A 5,901-nucleotide genomic window follows, 5' to 3' on the forward strand; every position below is an offset into this window, starting at 1 on the left:
GGCAGGCGGCTGCAAACCCCCCCCCTTCCCCCCCCTGCCTGTGCGAACAGGATGTCACGCCGCGCCTTCCCCTCCTCGAGAGAGGAAACAGCAAGCGTTTTAGCCCAAAATCGTGCAATTCAGCCCAACGCTGCGTAGCTACACTGCAGCAGCTCAGCCCTCTCCGGCACCTCAAACAGCCCTTCACATGCACCCAGGGAGCTGTTTCATCTGCCTCCTGCTTGCTCCCATCAGGTGCCTGGTGGCTGCCTCCAGGTTTGGGAAAGGACATCACAAGATCGGGGGTTTTTTTCTTAGCAACCAAGCTGGGCAGCCTGTTCCTGAACCGAATGCCCCAGAGGAACTTAAAAAGGGCAAATCTCAGCTGATAAAGTTGTTTGTTTTGTTTTTACATCCCTCTTCTATCAGGATCTCATGGAAAATGTGTCTGCACAGCGGGTTGCATGGGACCTGCAGGCACAGAGGCGGCCTTGGTTTGAGGCTGGCTGTCTTTCTGGGTACGGAGCACAGCCAGCACCGGGATTTCCACGGGGAATTTGCAGTTTTCGGTGTTTGATTTAATTGAATTGCACGGGACGGAGTGCAAAAGGAGGGATTTTCATCTGCAGAGCTGAAAGGCGAGCCGCAATACAGTTACTCCAGCCGCAGCGGCTGTCAGATGATGTGTCTGACTCACGCAAGGTGCGGGCACGCACGCTGCCCTGCCGTCGGCCGCCGCGGCAGCTTGCCGAGACATTTCATAGCCCGTTTTCCCGAAGATTTAACACCGAGGGATCTTTCAAGACCTCCTGGTAGAGGCATCTAATTGCTTCATAGGGCTGCTGAATATTGCATGGTGTTGCCCTGCAATTTTCTGCTTAACTGGCCGCCTCCTCCAAGGGCGATGTGTTGCAACGTGAGATTTGGGGCTTTAGAGTAATTTTGCAAGGTAGAGAAAGAGAGTGCATCATATTTTGTTGTTGTTCTAGGATTAGTTTGTCTGAAAATGCCCACACAGTGTGACAGGAAGCAAGAAGAGGGCTGCTGATGGGTTGGTTTGGCTTAGCTGATAAGCCAAAAACAGTCAAAATAACAGGAGAGCTAAAAATAGTATGTTTTTCTGGGTAAACAGAAGGATTCTGCTCTCGTAACCCCACACAAGTCAGGAGAAATGGCTGAAATGAAGCAATAATCTACGCCAAGTGGAATTCAAACAGTTTTTCATATTCCCAATGAAATTTTCAGGGCAAAATGAGCTGATTTGCAGGGTACCGCCGTGCCAACACTTCCCTCATCTTTGCTCAAGATGGCCTGTGTCATCTGATCGCAGCTTCCACTGCAAACCACTGTTTGGTGGTCCAATCCTGCCTGCGTGCTCAGCACATCTGCAGCCTTCGTGCATGTCTTTGCCACAACCAGGTCTGCTCTTAGGAAGATCCCTGAGGAAGGAGAGCTACGGGGCAAGGAATGGGGGAATCCGAGTTTAAAACAGACCGATCTGCATTACAGAGCACGGACAGGAGGTTTTCAGCCTCTCCCCCTTTTGCTGACAGCGCTGAATAAAACTCCACTGCAGATAATGGAATTTATATTTATTTAACAGTAACATATAGTATATAAATAGGGTAAATACTTTAAAATATACAATATATCACATTTGGACATTCGGTCAAAGAAAGGCAACTCTACATGTGTAGCTAAAACATTAATCAAAAGAACAATGCACAGAGAAAGAAGCAGATGGTAGAAACACATCAGGTCTGGAGAACAGGCGCACACAAAGATTACAGCAGTACAAAATACAACTCCGGGGCTGGTTACGGAGGGCAGGAACCACGGGAGCTTTCACACGATGCTTTTTGTGAAACACGCCTGTCCCCAGCAGGGTCTGGATGGGCCGTACGGATGCCTTCCACGCAGTTTTGCCTTCCTCCCATCATACAGAGCCAGTCAGAGGACGCGGGGGAAGGAAGAGATGCCAGGATCCCACCGCAACTATGCTCGGGGGAACTCGCGGCACACACCGGCAATGGGAGACCTACCTTGAAATATAAGATACCAGCATTTCACAAGCTGGTGCCAAGCATTAGCTGATGCTACGTGATTTCCAGCTTCATGAGCCGCACAGGGCACCATAAAACCCAGGCTATGGCTGCCCCTTCAGATCAGTGTCATCAGACTTCTCAGCCCGTCACCCCAAAGACTATCTAAATATCACACGCTGATCAGCACAGGATATGACACCATATGCGGAAACTAGGTTTTGATGTTTCGCCACGGTTTGGCTCTGCATCCGATCTGCAAACTAATTTGGGCTACGACCAGACTTGGAGAAGCAAATTCCTACCGGAGCATGCCAAGCGCTCGTCCACGCAGACCTAGCCCAGCCGTGCCTGCTCAGATCAAACCAGCGTCCAACCCATATCGCTAAATCACACACCAGCAAACGTCATGAGTGTTTAGAGTGACCTCAGCAGGACAGCCAGCTCCTCACGCTATGCCAAAGCAGCTTTCTAGCCACGTGCCATCTCTTTGGTTGGTAAATACGCTCACATCCCTCTCTGTCCACTCCAACTGGAAAAGCAGTGACCGCTCGTGAAGAGGTGGTTTCCACACCAGCCTGTCCCCTGCCAGGCAGCAGTCATACCACCATAAGCTTCACATTGGCCAAATCCTACTTTTCTCTTCCTTCCGACCCCAGCACACACGCCGGCTGATACAGTACCTCCGCCCTTGCTGGTCTGCTCTCAGTTATTTCCCTCTTGCTCGGCACAGGCAGGAGGAACTGGTTGTGGAGCCCACTGTGAACAAAAACTGTTGTGCAATGCTGAGCCCGAGCTCTGCAGCTGGAGAAACTTCACGTGAGCATCCCTGCACCACCTTACCTAGACATCCCCGGTGCCAGTTTGGGACTCCAGCAGCAGTAGCTACATCAGCCTCCCTCCAAACGTAAATCCTTGTGAGAGCTGCAGCATGACCAAGGTCCTGCAAGGCTTAATGCAATGAAAAGAGGTGTAACGTGTATTGCTACACGTCCCTTGGCATCACAGCTAACTCCTTTAGGGACAGCCAAAGCCAGTAACATCAGCTTTTCATTTCCTCTAACTTTCTAAGTCTAACTTGAAATACCTACAGCAAACACAAGCCACTCACAGGCTGGGCGGGCGAGGAAAAGCCACCAAACGCTCCCCCAGACAGCACGCTGTCGCTAAGAGCTGACTAGGACTATCGCATATATTCACACCAGCGGTGCAGAAGCGGGTTTGCCAGCCACAGCTCTCAGCCCGATGGAGGACAAGCTACGGTGCTCACCAGTATTTCTCAGCAAGTTCAGCCGTACAGCTCGCAAACAATCTTAACCGCCCCCATCTCCCTCCCTTCCTCTTCCATGTCTCAAATGGACGCACTGTTCCCATTCAGTTACTAAACTACAGTGCAGGATGCTAAACCCTTTCCACGTAGCTTTACCCTTCAGGATCAAAACAGGCTTGGAAGTCCACCCTTGAACTGCACTGCTGCGAAGGAAGCAAGACTAAAGCTGCGAGCTCACCAGGAAAGCCACCCACACGCAGTACCGCTGCTGCTTCTCCCGCAGCCCTAGGAAGCCACGAAATGCAACTGCTTTGCCCTCCAGTGTCCACACCCAGCACTACACCCTTCAAAAAGCCCCAAGGGCTACTTCAAATCAAAAGCGTGCAGAAAAGCTTGGTGTTCGATTTTTGCCCCGCTAACTACAACTAAAGAGGTTACAGAAGGTTTAAAGCGAGATGAGCAGGAGACTAAAGACCCCTATGAAAAATTTCATCATATAAAGAGACCTTTTGTTATATTTATCAACACTACAGCTTCTTCTGATGACTGACTTACGGCCCAATGGTGCACTGCAAGGGATTTGGGCAGATGTTGGTAATGGGCAGGAAGAATCCAGAAAAGCACCAGCTTGTCTGACCCCACAGGGCAAACTACTTTTCAGGGACTACACAAAACCCTGTCACTTCCACACCTACTCCCAGCCCGGGTACTCCTTGCAGGTGCCCTCACTCGGCTTAGCTAAACTCCACCAAACCATCAGGAAACGCAGACCAAATACTCTCCCTGGGCAAAGCACGATGGAAGCACCTTAATTCTCCTCTCCACTTTTCAAATTAGGGGCTTGGACCAATACCCTCTGAATTGACAGAAAATAAATCCCTGCCTAATTCAAGGTGGAAGAGAACAGTCTCCACAACTGGTCCAGGAAAGCCTCTATGTACACCACCAGCATTAACCAAATGCAACCCCGAACGAGCTCGATCGTAGCGCTCCTGGCTCCTGCCAGAAGCCAGCAACGTTGCCAGCACCATGCTGAAAACACTGTGCAAATGGACCCTTCTTCTCCGCAGTCTGTGCTTTATCAAATCCCCATCTTTGCAGTACAATGGGCACGAACTTCTGCCCCATGGTTCCTGTTTAGGGAGATGAAGCAGAGCTTACGACACAGAAAGAGTCCTACAGAAATGTAAGAGCGAGGTTGGTATCTATTAATGTATTTACACACGCACACGAGCCCTCTCGCTCACTCAGGGTAAATGAAAGCAATGGCAGAATCAGAACATGGAGTATGAACTACAAAGCATTTCAGGTGTTTTATTTTCCGTTGATGCTTAGCTAGCTTGCAGCATGTACGCGTCTTCATATGGGGGGTGTCCGTGCATAAGGTTTATGTCAGCAACTGTTTGAAAACAGTAATGTACTTCTGTATTATCTTTCCCTGTCACTCGTTCCCCAGGTTAAAATAAGGTAAAGTTTCTCTCTCCCATGCACAAACTACAGAAAGAAGTAAAATAGAGTCACCTTGTGTTTGGGAACATTGCATAAGGTGTAAACTGGGGATATTTTCACTATCTGATCACAAAAAAACAAAAGTTTTACAATCTTTAGGGCTCTCATTTTTAAATAATAAAAAAGTATGACAAAATAAAGGAAAGTATTTAGATAAAACTTGCAACTATTAAGTACAAACTATTTATGATAAGATTTAGTAAGTGAAGCAGGACAGAAACCTGCAGGTAAATGAACGCAGACTGAAATGCGACATAGACCATGATAAACTCAGCAGCACGACATCTAGAACTCAAGTAACAAACAGGTGATAGACGTGATCCCTGAAAGAAAAACAAAATACCCAGCTGACAGCACCAGCGGGGTGCTGGAGCCCCAACCAGCGAACTTCAGAAAAAACCCCAACTTGGAAACTGCTCTCCAAATTAGTTAAAATATCCCAGTGTGGGGTTTCCAGCCATTGAGAAATGAAAAAGTGTGGTTCAATGTGTCTTAAAGGTTATTTGATGGGGGAAAGTGACCCAAGTTATTTAAAGGGTTGTTCTTACTTGGCTGGAATTACTCAGTGAAACTTCGGTGTTCTTTAAAACGTATTTACTTGATTCAGTTTTGAAGCAATTTGAACCTCCCACATTCCCACAAGCAACTACCAGTTTCTTGACTCCTTGTCCCCAGTCTATTTATGGTTTAATGGTTTATAAAAATCTTATTTGCCAAAATATCAGCCATAAGGGGGGAATGTGAGAGGCACTGCAAAAACCAGCAAGTGAAAATAGATGCACGTGCCTGGCTGGGCAGAGGAAATGTGGCTGGATTAGTACAAGATCCTCTTCCAATTAACTGAGCCTTGCGCTCGCCGTGCAGTCTGCAAGGAGACTGCACACAGGCATAAACGTGGCTTTCTGGGAAAATTAACATGGCATTCACAGTTACCACCGGAGAAACTGATGGTCCCCAGAGTTGCCATCGTGAACGCAGCCTGGCACAACAGCCAAGGGAGCTGCACGGCTTCACCTTCCCTGCTGGCTCCCAGGCGCGGAGGCGGTTGTACGGACGCTTCGTGTATTCCCTGCATAAACACACTCAAAGGAAAGGTTCAGC

Source organism: Phaethon lepturus, unplaced genomic scaffold, assembly GCF_000687285.1.
Source record: "Phaethon lepturus isolate BGI_N335 unplaced genomic scaffold, ASM68728v1 scaffold6034, whole genome shotgun sequence".
Taxonomy (NCBI): Eukaryota; Metazoa; Chordata; class Aves; order Phaethontiformes; family Phaethontidae; genus Phaethon; species Phaethon lepturus.